The following is a 15,105-nucleotide window of genomic DNA, read 5'->3' as shown; positions in this document are numbered from 1 at the left end:
TACCAAACATTAATATCACTGATTTAGTTTCTTTACAAGAGCTCTTTATCACAGACACAGTGAGATTTATATCAATTATCCCACATAGATTGCATCTCTCTCAAACATCTCATCTTGTTGAGAATCCTTAGGAATAGGGTCAGTTAGCTAGTGAATAAAACAGCCAAAACACAGACTTGCTAGGTACTTATAATGACCACAGTGGTCTACTGTGATCTGGATTTTAGTCCAAATTTTTTTAAATTCATATTTATTTTTTGTTAATTTCTTTCAGTGTTGAGGATGGAATGTAGAGTACTACATATATTGGGCAACCTCTCTCCCACTGTTCAGGCTGCAGAAAGAATTACTAATTCCATTATACCAAACTTCTTTCTTTTACTTTTGATGGAGTAGCATCTTTTTATACATTATTAAAAGTCATTTATTTCTTGCTATTAAGTTTAATGATACAGTAACCTTTATATATCTTAATTTCTGTTTTATTGTAAGCAAGCCCTCAATAAATTTGTATTTAATAAATCAGTGACCAATACTGCCTAGATATTTAGAATTATATAACAATTATATTATATAGTTTAATGCTATATATAATTATTTGGATGTTCCAGTGCTGCTCTATGCAACAGGATGAACTAATGAAATGTATGTGGTCCCTTTGGTTATAGTGCCTGTAAAAATGATATAGAAGTCTGGATAGTGGAGAAGTGTATAAGGTCTGTTTCTAATTAAAATAACATCTAGCATGTGAATGAAAGTAGTAGACAAAAGCAGGGATTCAAGATTCGATAAGAACAGCACATGAATCACAGAATAAAGAGGAAACAGAAAAGCAAAGTGAACGTATTTCTGGTTATATAAAGACTACTGCCTTAACGTCCATACTAAGGTTTCAACTGCACTTTGGTTTAAAGATTTAACTGGGCAAACGTTATTATATTTAAAGTATGAGCGTTAAATACAATGTGTTATTATGCTATAAAATACAGAATTCAGTGTGTCAGAACCAATGGAAATCAAAAAATAATAAAAATTGCCTTTATATTTATTTTGAATCATGCTTATTTTTCTATTATATTTACACAATGGACTTTTAAATATGACTAGAATTCTTACATATCACTAGAGTTCTATTAGTTACTTACTTTGAGTTTCTTACCTCTCTCTCTGTCTCTCTGTCTCTCTCTGTCTCTGTCTCTCTCTGTCTCTCTCTGTCTCTCTGTCTCTGTCTCTGTCTCTCTCTTTCTCTGTCTCTCCCTCTCTCTCCTCTTCTCTCCTTTATACACACTTCATTATTGTCCCATCTAATCCACATTCATTAAATTCACTGATATGAACAAATAAACAAATGAATCTTTTTTCTAAAAGAACAAAATTAGCTTCCTTTTACTAGCTAATGCACAAAACAATTGGACAAATGCTTCAGATGATCTTGCCATTCAAAATGCCCCCAGAATAACTCTGGACAGGTTCTATAAGCATATTTTAAGAGAGAACAGCTATTGTCTCTTGTGAAAATATGCTAATATATACATTGTGCTCTCAATATAAATTAAGCCATTTTGTATAATTTTGACATCCAAGCAGAAGGCTATAGGCACTTTAGTTGTTTAAGTTATGTGAGAAAACACAGATGGAGATCTCTTATATCCATTCTCTGTTTTCAGGAGTAACTTCATAGAATTGTAGGGAAAAGAAAATGAAAGAATCAGGAATGTCAATACTCACATGAAATTATTAAATGACTAACTTTTCTTTACATATAAAGTAAAAACTATGCATGGAAAATCATAAGATTCATTTGTGACTACATCTGCCCACATCTGTAAGTTACAACTAATGTTTTATCTTTATCAAAAAATTGCAAACAAAAAGAGCCAACAAACGCACAACAGATTAACAGCAAAAGAACAGAGAACAACAACAGCGTTGGATTCTGTACTACTCCATGGTCTTAGATTTCATTCTAAGGGGTCATTGTACAAGTATTAAATATGTCTGTTGAGTCTGTGCATTCATCAGTGTTCAGGGATCTTTTTTCTATAAATCTAACATTGACTAGAAAATCAAATCTTAAGATAGGATTTCCCCCAGATTTGATGAGAATTAAGTTATACTAGAAGAGAGCAATGGGTATTTATAATACTTAAAAATATCTAGCTGTTCATTCTACCTTTTTCCTAATGATTAGCGCCTTCTATAGAGCAAAGTTCTTATATAATGATTTGTCTGAAAGTGAATCAATTTGTGAACAATAAGTTAAACTTTCAATCTTAGTTCAGGAGCAGTTTATTCATTTTATGAATTGCTTCCCTTTTTATCTCATGCACCATTTTTATAATTTGATGACTAAGTATAAATAAAAAAATACCACACTTCAATATCTCTATCTTTTAGTAACACACTGTATATTTTAGTGCCCTCACTCATAGATGTAAATAAGAGTCTCTAATGTGTAGGGAACTCATCTGTGAAAGTAGCTCAATCAACACAAAGCACTTACTTTGCACGTAGGAAATGAACAACAAGACTAGATATTACTGTGTAATACAAACCATCACAATGCTGGGTCATACTAATAGAAATTCATCAACTCATCATTTATTTTTAGTTTTCAAATTATTATACTGAATACAAATCTATGTAAACAATAAACCCTATATGTTTTCATGTATTTATTTATAGATGATTCTTATAGAAGAAAAACCTAGAATTACTTAATTTGGGGGAATGAAGAAAAGGAATAAAACTATTTTAATTATCAGAACAAGACCTCAAACTAATGTTCCTATTATCCAGCACACTTTAACAACACTATCCTGTCTTAGCAAACAATCTCCAAATCCCCATTGTTTACAATGATAATTACTTAAATACTTATTTTACCATGTGTATGTTTTGGGTCAGCTAACATATTTGTTCAATGTTTGTTCTACTTTCAACAGAACCTGCACTGTAAAAATAATCCTTGTTTGAGTAATGCTTTCATTATGTCCACTACATATAAGAAATTGATGTAGTATGTACAAGTCATTACAAATTCTCATGAAAGCAGGGGGATATACATCAATGGTAGAATAATAGACTAGCATGCAATGGGATCTGGATTTAATCCCCAGCCCACATACATATCTATATACACATGCATGCACAAACACTCACAACTCCCATGAGTTAGGGTCAAATTTTGATATTTTACACATTTATGGTATGCCTTTTGCCCCACAGTGGTGTGAAAAAACATCTATTCACCTTAAATATACTATACAATTTACCCAATGAATCATTCTACCAAGTCTATCTTGATGAACCAAAGGGTTTCTTTGGGGCTACTTACTGGAGCATATGCATGTCTCTAGATTCATAAAGCTCTTATACTGTGCTTAAAAGTTTCACTCTTTCAACTTCCAAATGTTGTCATTGTGATTATATAACATTAGGTGAAGCTTAGCAAAAAATACTAAGTACCTTTAACACTGGTAAATTATCAGAAAATGTGGTACATTTATACAATGGAATATTACTCAGATATTCAAAACAATGACTTCATGAAATTTGTAACCAAATGGATGGATCTAGAAAATATCATACTGAGTGAAGTAACCCAGTCACAAAAGACCACACATGGTATGTACTCACTGATATGTGGATATTAGCCAAAGGGTATGGAATACCCCTTATACAACTCACCAACCACATGAAGCTCAAGAGGAAGGAAGACTAAAGAGTAGATGCTTCAGTCGTACTTAGAGGGGGGAACAAAATAATCAAGGGAAGTAGAGGATGGGAGGGACTTGGGAGCAACAGAAGAGGGGGAAGGAGGAAAGAGGGGATGAATTAGGTATGGGAGGAGGTGGAGGAGATATACAGAGGGTCAGAAAATTGAACAGAAGTGTGTAGCAATGGGGGATAGGGAACTGAGGTTAGGAATCAGAAAGCCCCAGATGCCAGAAAAGCAAGAGCCTCCCAGGACCCCACAGGGAGACGTTTTTTTTACTACACTCTTTATGTCAGCTAGCAGATGAGCTCTTTTTCCAAAACCATTGCAGAATTAAAAGCTCAGAACAAAGTCTATGTGTTTATTGGTAAACAGGTTTTCTTTCTGGAAGGAAGAGTAGGCCTCCTTCCTCCAGGGTGGGAAGAGTATCAAGACCAAGTGGGTCTAGGTTTTCTTTTTTTTTTTTTTTTTTTTGATTAGGGTTTTCATCACTTTGGATTTTGTGATTTAGGTTGTCATTGATATCCCTTCTGGCTATTTTTCTCTCCTCCACTAGCTCTAAAGTGACCATGTGTTCCTTCTAGTCCTACTGTGCATCAATGTATTATCATCATGCATAGAAACAACTGTGGTTGGGTGGGTGGGTCATCAGTGGTGATGGACCTCTCAGCCCTCCTTTTGGTTTTATAATAACCAAGAGAAAATAACAGGGAAAGGTAAAGATGCCAGAAAAGAGTAAATGGTAATGCATTGCATTGTTTCATTGGTTGTCCACTAACTAATCTCATGTCATATACGCATTGAATTTTTAATTTATACATGAGCCAACTGAAAAGAAAAAAATGCAAAATATATAGATGTTGAAATATCACATATTACATTGAAATTGTAAAATCTGAGGGCAATATTTGTTATTGACTATTTGGAAATCTCATATTACACACCCTGATCATATCACCTCTCAGTCCTCTCCTATCCCACCACCTCCCCTGTACCATCTCCCACCCCTCAAACAGTAGGGAACTAATAGTTCATTTTGTATTTTCCATAAACTTACTGGAGCATGGTCACATTCCTTGTGGCCAGCTCTTCAAGTGAAAATGAATCTTTCTTCACCTATACCCTAACATGCCAGAAAACATCAACTGAGGAGAGACAACCGTCAATTTGCAAATTGTTCTTTCCATGTCTTTGAAGAATTCTTTTGTGATTTTAATGGTGATTTTGTTGAATCTATAGATTGCTTTTTGTAGGGTTGCCAATTTTACTATGTTAATTCTACCAATCAATGTGCGTGGAAGATCTCTCTATTTTCTGAGATCTTCTTAGGTTTCTTTCTTGAGAGACTTGAAGTTATTTTTATACAGATCTTTCACTGGTTTGGTTAGAGTTATCCCAAGATATTTTATACTATTTGGTATTATTTCTGGCTATTGTGAAGGGAGATGTTTCCCTAAATTCTTCCTCAGACAACTTATTATTTGTATAAAAAAGAGCTACTGAATTCTTGGAGTTAAATTTTATATTCAGGCAATTTTCTGAAGCTATAGATCAGATATAAAGTGTTCTCTAGTAGAATTTTTGGGGCCACTTATGTATACTATCATACCATCTGTAAATAGTGATATCTTTATTTCTTTTTTGCCAATTTGTATCCCCTTGATCTCTTTTTGTTTCCATATTGTTCTAACTAGCACTTCCAGTACTATATTGAATAGATATGGGGAAAATGAACATCCTTGTCTTGTCCCCGATTTTAGGAGGATTTCTTCAAGAATCTCTCCATTTAATTTGGTATTGACTGTTGGTTTGCAGTAAATTGCCTTTATTATATTTAGGTAGGGTCATTGAATTCTTGATTTCTCCAATACTTTTAAAAATGAAGGAGTGTTGTATTTTATCAAATGTTTTTCTGCATCTAAGGGGAAGATCATGTGATTTATTTCTTTGAGTTTGTTTATAGAGTGGATTATGTTATTGAATTTTTGTATATTGATCCAACCTTACATCCCTTGAATGAAGCCTACGTTTCATGACAAATAATGGTTTTGATGTGTTCTTGGATTTGGTCTGTAAGAATTTTATTAAGTATTTTTATATTGATATTTATAAGTAAGATTGGTCTGAAGTTCTCTTTGCTGGTTGAGTCATTGTGTGGTTTAAGTATCAGAGTAATTGTAGCTTCATAAAATGAATTAAGTAGTGTTCCTTCTCTTTCTTTTTTATGGAGTGGTTTAAGGAATATTGGGATAATGTCTTCTTTGAATGTCTGATAGAATTCTGCACTAAACCCACCTGGCACTGGGCTTTTTTTTGGTTGAGAGGTTTTTAATGACTTCTTCTACTTCCTTAGGAATATGAGCCTGTTTAGATAGTTTTCCTGCTCTTGATTTAACTTTGGTATGTGGTATCTATCTAGAAAACCATCCATTTCTTCTAGATTTTCTAGTTTTGTTGAGTATAGGCTTTTGTAGTAGATCTGATTTTTCAAATTTCCTCTATTTCTGTTGTTATGTATCCCCTTTCATCTCTGATTTTGTTAATTTGGATACTGCCTCTGGGCCCTTTACTTAACTGGGCTACAGGTTTATCTATTTTCTTGATTCTCTTAAAGAACCAGCTTTTGGTTTTGGTGATTCTTTGTATTGTTCTCTTTGTTTCTATTTGGTTGATTTCTGCCCTGAGTTTGACTATTTCCTGCCCTCTATCCTCATGGATATGCTTGCTTCTTCTTGTTCTAGAGTTTTCATGTGTGCTGTTAAATTGCTAGTATAAGATCTCACCAGTTTCTTTACCAAGGCACTTGGTGCTATGAATTTTCCTCTTAACACTGCTTTCATTGTGTCCCATAAGTTTGAGTATGATGTGTCAACATTATCATCAAATTCTAAGAAGTCCTTAATTTCTCTCTTTATTTCTTCCCAGACCAAATATCATTGAGTAGAGAGTTGTTCAGTTTCCACATGTATGTAGGCTTTCTGTTGTTTTTGTTATTGAAGACCAGCTATAGGCCATGGTGATCTGATAGGATTCATGGGATTATTTCAATCTTCTTGTATTGGTTGAGGGTTGTTTTGTGAGCAATTATATGGTCAGTTTTGGAAAAGGTACATGAGGTGCTAAGAAGGTATATTATTTTGTTTTAAGGTAAAATATTCTGTAGGTATCTGTTAAATCCAGTTGGTTTATAACTTCTATTTGTTTCTTTTTTTATTAAATATTCTCTTTACTTACATTTTGAATGATATCTCATTTCCCGGTTTCCCCTCCAGGAAAAAAACAAAACAAACAAACAAAAAAAATCCTGTTACCTCCCCGCTTCCCCTGCTCACCAACCTACCATCTCATACTTCCTGGCCCTGGCATTCTCCTACACTGGGGGAGGGGCATAACACCTTCACAGGACCAAGGGCCTCTCCTCCCATTGATGACTGACTAGGCTATCCTCTACTACATATGCAGCTGGTGCCATGAGTCTCACCATGTGTACTCTTTTGTTGGTGGTTTAGTCCCTGGGAACTGTGAGGGTATGAATTAGTTCATATTGTTGTTTCTCCTAAGGGGCTGTAAACCCCTTCAGGTCCTTGAATCCTTTCTCTAGCTCCTTCATTGGGGACCTGTGCTCAGTCCAATGGATGGCTGTGAGCCTCTACTTCTGTATTAGTCAGGCACTGGCAGAGCCTCTCAGGAGACAGCTATATCAGGCTCCAGTCAGCCAGCACTTGCTGGTATCCACAATACTGTCTGGGTTTGGAGATTCAATATAGGAAGGATTTCCAGGTGTGGCAGTCTCTGGATTGTCTTTTCTTCCGTCTTTGTTCCACACTTTGTCTCTGCACTCCTTCATTGCTGGTAGGATTGCAAACTGGTACAACTACTCTGGAAATCAGTTAGGCGATTCTTCAGGAAATTGGACATAGTACTACCTGAGGACACAGCTATACCACTCCGGGGCATATACCCAGGAGATGCTCCAACATGTAATAAGGACACATGCTCCACTATGTTCTGGCTTATTTATAATATCTAGAAGCTAGAAACAATCTAGATGAATTCAACAGAAGAATGGATACAGAGAATGTGGTATATTTACAAAATGGGGTACTTATCAGCAATTAAAAACAATGAATTTATGAAATCATAGGGAAATAGATGGATCTGGAGAATATCATCCTGAATGAAGTAACCCAGTCACAAAAGAATACACATGGTATACACTCACTGATATGTGGATATTAGCCCAGAAGCTCAAAATACCTAAGATACAATCAACAAACCATAAGAAACTCAAGAAGAAGGAAGACCAAAGTGTGGATATTTTGATCCTTCTTAGCAGGAGGAACAAAATACCTCTATTAGTTTCATTGTGTCTCTGTTTTGTTTTTGTTTCAATGACCTGTCCATTGGTGAGAGTGGGGTGTTGAAGTTTCTCACTATTATTGTGTTCTTCAATGTGTGTTTTAAGCTATAGTAAAGTTTCCTTTATGAATGTAGGTGCCCTTGCATTTGGGGCATAGATGTTCAGAATTGAGACTCTTTCTTGGTGGATTTTTTTCCATCCTTGTCTGTTAAGTTCCACTCCCCTTTCTCCAGTGGCAGTCTTTTAGCTAGTCTGCTTCCCTGAAGACACTACATCCTGAGGCATCCCTGGAGATCTGCTGCACTCTGGGCATCTAACACCATGGCCTGAGGCATTCCAGGAGATCCACTGCCCAAAGCACAACTGACACTACAGACTGAGGCATCCCAGGCAATCCACTGCACTCAAGGGCAACTGGCATCCCAGGAGATCCACTACATACTGGGCAACTGAGCAACTAATCTCTACCTTGTCTGCTCCCCTGAAGACACCACAACTTTTAGGCATCCCAGGGTTTCCTCTGTACACAGGGCAACTGGACAACAGACAACCACAATCTGAAGAATTCCTGAGGGCTCTGTGGCATGCAGCACAACTGACCCAATAGTCTGAAAGCCTCCTTGGAGTTCTGCTGCACACAGGGAAACAGAAACTACAGTCCATAGATACCCCTGGAGAACAGCTTTATTTAGGACAACAGCTTTACTGATCCTCTAGAGACCCAACAGTTTAAAGACCTCTCAGGTGATCTACTGCAGCCAAAGCCACAGATCAGCAGCTTTTCTGTGCCTCTGAAGAGTCCGCAGTTGGAAGTCCCCTACAGGAGGTCTGCTACAGCTAGGGCCACAGGACTACCAGGAGACCTGAAGCAACACAGGGACAAAATAGGCAGTCACCCAGACCAGCAAACACCAGGGATAACCAGATGGTGAAAGGCAAGCTCAAGACTATAAGTAATAGAAGCCAATATACATGGGCATTATCAGAACCCAGTTCTCCCACCAGAGCAAACCTTTCATTCACCAACACACCTGAAAATCCTGTCTCATGAAGATAATAGTTCTTTAAGGAGGATATAAATAACTCATTGAAAGAAATGCAGGAAAACACAGGTAAACAGGTGAAGGAATTGAATAAAGTGATCAAAGACCTAAAAGTTGAAGTAGAAACAATGAAGAAAACATAAATGGAGGCAAATCTGGAAATGGAAAACCTAGGAAAGAAGTTAGGAATTCAGATGTAAGTACCACCAACAGAATACAAGAGATAGAAGAGAGAATCTCAGGTATAGAAGATACCATAGAAGAGACTGACATACTGTCAAAGAAAAATCAAAACATAAAAACCCCCTAACCCTACCTGTGGAAAACCCAAGATACAATTCACAGAACAAATGAAGCTCAAGAAGGGACACCAAAGTATGTTTTTTCTTAGAAGGGGGAACAAAATACCACTGGGAGGAGATACAAAGTTTCGAATACAGACTGAAGGAAAGACCGACCAGAGACTGCTCCACCTGGGGACCCTTCCCATATACAGTCACCAAACCAAGATACTATTATGGATCCCAACAAGTGCTTGCTGATAGAAGCCTGATATAGCTGTCTCTTGAGAGGCTCTGCCAGTGCCTGACAGGTACAGAGGTGCTCTCAACCAACCATTGGACTGAGTACAAGTTCCCCAATAGAGGAGCTAGAGAAAGGATCAAAGGAGATGAAGGAGCTTGTAGCCCTTTAGGAGGAACCAACCAGTACCCCCAGAGCTTCCAGGGATTAAACTACCAACCAAAGAATACACATGGAGGGTCCCATGGCTCCAGCTTCATATGTAGCAGAGGATGGCCTTGTTGGACATCAATGGGAGAAGAGGCCTTTGGTTCTGAGAAGGCTCAATCCCCCAGTGTAGGTGAATGCCAGGACAGGGAAGCAGGAGTGGGTGGGTGGGTTGGTGGAAGGGAACATGGGATATGGGGTTTTCAGAGGGGAATCCAGGAAAAGGATAGCTGAAATGTAAATAAGGAAGATATATAATAAAAAAAAAAACCTCCTAACCCGAAGAATCCAGGAAATTTAGGAAACAATGAAAAGACTACATCTAAGAATAATTGAAATAGAGGAGAAGGAAGACTCCCAGCTCAAAGGACTTGAAGATATCTTCAACAAAATCACAAAAGAAAACTTCTCAAACCTAAAGAAAGAGATGGCTATAAAGGTACAAGAAGCCTATAGAACACCAAATAAAGAAAATCATCCCATCACATAAGTATCAAAACACTAAACATACAGAAAGAATAATAAAAGCTGCAAGGGAAAAGGGCCAAGTAACATACAAAGGTAGACCTATCAGAACTACAACCAGACTTCTCATCAGAGATTATGAAATCCAGAAGAGCCTGGTCATAAGTCATGCAGACTCTAAGAGAACACAAATGCCAGCTAGGGCTACTATACTCAGCAAAACTCTAAATCAACATAGATGAAGAAACCAAAATATTCTAGGACAAAACCAAATTCAAACAATATCTATCTCCCAATCCAGCCCTACAGAGGATCCTAGAAAGAATATTCCAACACAAGGAAGGTATGTGCATCAAAGAAAGGACAAGATATTAAGCATCTCACAAAAAAGCCAAAGGAGAGAACCAGAAGCACATAAAGCCACCTACAAAAACAAACAACAGTTACTAACAGTCATCTGTCTTTAATATCTCTCAATTTTAATGGACTCAGCTCACCTATAAAAAGACATAAACTAACAGACTGGATATGCAAACATGATCCAACATTTTGCTGCATTTAAGAAACATACTTCAATAACAAAGAAAAATACTATCTCATAGTAAAAGGATGGAAAAAGGTCTTCCAAACAAATGGTCCCAAGAAACAAGCTAGAGTTGACATCCTAGTATCCAATAAAATAGACTTTCAATCAAAAGTTTTCAAATGTGAAGAGGAAGGACATTTCATATTCATCAAACAAATATTCTTTCAATACAATTTTCTACTCAGAGATTGTAAGACATTAAAAGTTATGAAGTCTTACTTGTGCATTTTTATGTCAAACAGTTTTAAGTAATGTCAACTCACATTCATAGAGATTATTGTGATATTGCTTACTAGGTTATTAAATAACTCTTCCTATTATAGAAAGCCAATGAATTATTAGGGTAGTTGTAATAAGTAGTGGATCTGTGCTGCTAGGAAGTTATTATTATTAGTAGTAGTAGTATGGTTTGTTGTCTAGGTATGGTTTCCATGTCAGAATTCATGACTGTATATTATATCCCTATTTTTAAACCTATATACTAATGCTAGAATCATAATTTAATTTCTTAAATTTGGAGATTAAAAGAGACCTATTCAGATCCACCAAGGACAAGAGAAGCTAACTTTTCATATATAGATTTCAAGACCATTATCCCATTTCCAGATCCCTTTAAATATATAATCATAACCTGGGGTCAATTGGAGGGAATCCTAAATTTCATTAAGTCTTTCTGCAATGCAAAAACAAATGTTCAGAGTGCAACAGATTTGTATTTGAATATATTTTAGCTTTATTTGTTTGTTTTCAAATTATGTGCTCCACTTTTTCTACTCTTTCTCTTGTTCTCTCACCTCTGTCTCTCAGTTTCTCCTTCTAGAATAAAAATTGCTAACATATGCACCACATGTAGTAAAGCATTAATGAAATTGCATTGGATACTTTGTCTCAAATGAGACACTGCACATGGAATCTATCACATCTCATTAGAAACTATTAAATACATAGTATTGAAAGTTCCAAATAACTTGTTTAATATACATGAAAATTTGATAAATAAAATAAATTGTTTGAAATATACCTATAAATACTAGAGATTTTAGTCCTGAAACAAAAAGCATAAGGATATATCAAACTTATAAGAGATGAACACTTCTTAATTAGACATTCATAAATAAGGACATGTGTGTCCTTATTTAAAATAAAGATAATAATTTATTTAAAATGTTTGAAAGAAACCAGGTATGACAATATGATTTTGGAAGCCCAGGGATTAAACAGGATAAGGCATAAGCATTATATTGAAGTAAAAATGGACTATTTAGTGAGACCATATACAGGATCAAATGTGAAGAAAGGAAATAGGTTATGCATCTAAGTTTTATGCCAATTACAATATATATAAGTAAATGGTTATAAGCCTTTATTGCTCTCTGACATAATGAAATTTACAAAAGCTATATACACTGGGAATATTCAGGACTTGAAGCTTAATATCAAATTATACATGGTTGTGAAGCCTGATAAAATCATTTGAAAAGATTGTTTGTAGAGTGACAATGTGAATTCTTTTGTATTTAAAAAGTAATTAGCAAATCATTCATCTCCTTATGGCAAATATCCAACACAAATAGAAATATTGTTTGTGGGTATGTTATGTTTGTGTATAACACCAAAATAAAATTCAACTAAGAATATCAATTCATCACTTTATGTAAAAATAATATGAGATTGATAATACATTCCAAATTTTCTAGTATAATAAAATAAATCTGCCCATGTAGAGCATTCTGCAACTTTATGGGATATGGTATCAGAATTCTAAATCAATATTAATATCTTTAGAATATTGAAAATTAAAAACTAATATATCACTATCAATATCTAGTACATTTATATTTATATCTCTTTTTGAAATCTGATTAGTTTTCAAACATTCTGTAAAGAATTTATCACACATGTTTTGAAGATGTGTTTTGACAGAGGAGTCATTAAATGTAGTTAAATTTTACATTTACAAACCCATAGTATTTTTAATTCTAAATTTAAAGTTAAATGCTGGAAAGACCAATAATCAAACACTAACCATATGATTTAACCTATATTCTTAGAAATAAATTTTACATATATATATGTTGTAATTTTTATCATCAAGTGAGTTCAGTCTTAAAGTCTAAAGAAATATATTCACATGGTAGGTATATAAACCTATTTGTTGTCAGATAAGTTAAAATAATATATAACATTTTGATGCTAGAAAAAGGTCTTGTGGTAGTTTGAATAACATGTCCTCAATAAGACTTAGGCATTTGATTTTGGCCCAGTTGGTGACTGACAAAGATTACCACTGAGGTGTAACCTTGTTGGAGAAAGAATGTCACTGGTGGCAAGCTTTGGGTTTCAAAGGACTCATGCTGATGTATTCCTGTGCTCTCTCTGCTTCCTGTTTGAAGTTCATGGTGTAAATTCTGAGCTGTTGTTCAGGATCCAAGTCAGTTGCCTGCTTCCATGTTTCCCATGTCATTCTGGACTTTATAACCTGTGAAATCATAAGTCCAAACCAAACCCTTGCTTTTCTAAATTGTCTTTGTCATGGTGTTTTATCACAGCAATAGTAATTAACTAATATAGCTAAGGATATCCAGTTTCACAGCAGTGTAACAAGAATCTATCTTGACTTTAATTCTGAAGCATCAGTGCAGAACGTGGGAAACACACCAGGTATGTTGATGTAACCTCAGGATCCCAGGATTTCAGGAGGCTAAAAGGATCATCAATAGGAAAGCTTATTACAACAACAACAACAAAGTGAGAAATGTGTACAAAAGTGAGATAATATATTTGACTTCAGAAAACAAAATTTTATCCCTGTTTTATTATAATTACAGTTGACATGTTGATATTATTGATGCATTTATAGATACAACAGATTTCTTTTCAGTAAGACCACGGCACAAAATCTCACTGCAAAGCAAAGACTTTAACCAGCCTCTGCTTCCAAAGTTCTCTTATGTGAACAAACATACTTAATATCAATTTAAAAACCATCACTGCTGATTAATTCCACAAATACTGCTCTAAGGATCAGTTTTATGATAATCAAGGTAGTAAGAAGTTTGGTAAGGGTATTCTCACTATCTACAGCAGATTATCTTAAGCCTTCACTATTATCTTTGGTATTTACAATAAAGGATCTAAATGTTTATATCTGCAAAGGTATGTATTTAATTGTCATAATGTTACAAGCTAATTATTCTTACAATTATATAAATACTATCACTCACCATCATTGTGGGGCAGTGGGCAGTTCTGAAGGCAAGAGTCCAGTAGGGCAGCCACCTCAGAACCCTGGAGACCCACTGAGCAAGGTAACTTTGTTTACAAGGGGCAGTAGGTGTTTGGTGATTGCATCTGAGACCAATGGTTCAGATTTCAGCCCAGACCCCTCACAGCTGCCCCTGCAGGAGATGTGTGCTCTATCAGGCAGACAATACCTCACACTCCCAGCATCCTAGCTGGACCTTACACCCAGTCATCTGACCACAAGCCAGGCATGCCACTCCACATACAATAAAAGGGGTGGTTTGCCCCCTCCTCACTCTCTTGTTCTCTTCTTCTCACTCTCTTGCTCTCTTGTTCTCTTACTCTCCCTCTCTTCCTCTCTCTTACTCTTCTCCTCTCTCTCTTGCTCTCTTGCTCTCTCTCAACTCTGCTTTTTACTCTCTTCTCTTGTTTTCCTCCCCTCATTTTCTCTATCTATTCCCCTCTCCTTTCCTTCCTTTTACTCAACCAGCATATTCTATCCTTCCTACAATAAAATAACTCATTCATACATTGCCACCTTTTTAATTAAGGCACCTTGCAGCAAAAAGGTCAACCCCGGGAGAGAGAGAGACCCAGGCCTCAGCAGCAGACCCCCTACCGCCCGGGAGAGAGAAAGAGCCTCAGGCAGGCCATGAACCTAGACCCCTGCCTTTTGAAAAACACATCATTATGATGTGAAATCTGGTAGGTATCTATCTATGAGCATGACATTCAATAACTTTTATAGTGTTCATTTTTGTCAATAAGTCCTAGCCTCTTTCTGCTAATTCAAAATCATCTATGTTCAAATTTAGTTCCACAATTACGAAAATATTCTAACAGATTGGTTCTTTTGTCCAACTTAAGACTTGTGATTTTGATTTTCATGAAACTTTCTTCTTATATTTCTTGTATACACTGAATCAACTCTAAAAGTATTAACTTAGTGTTCAGCAGTGTT

This window comes from Mastomys coucha, unplaced genomic scaffold (genome assembly GCF_008632895.1).
Source record: "Mastomys coucha isolate ucsf_1 unplaced genomic scaffold, UCSF_Mcou_1 pScaffold22, whole genome shotgun sequence".
Taxonomy (NCBI): domain Eukaryota; kingdom Metazoa; phylum Chordata; class Mammalia; order Rodentia; family Muridae; genus Mastomys; species Mastomys coucha.
The sequence above is the reverse complement of the archived record's forward strand: the minus strand, read 5'-3'. Positions refer to the sequence as shown.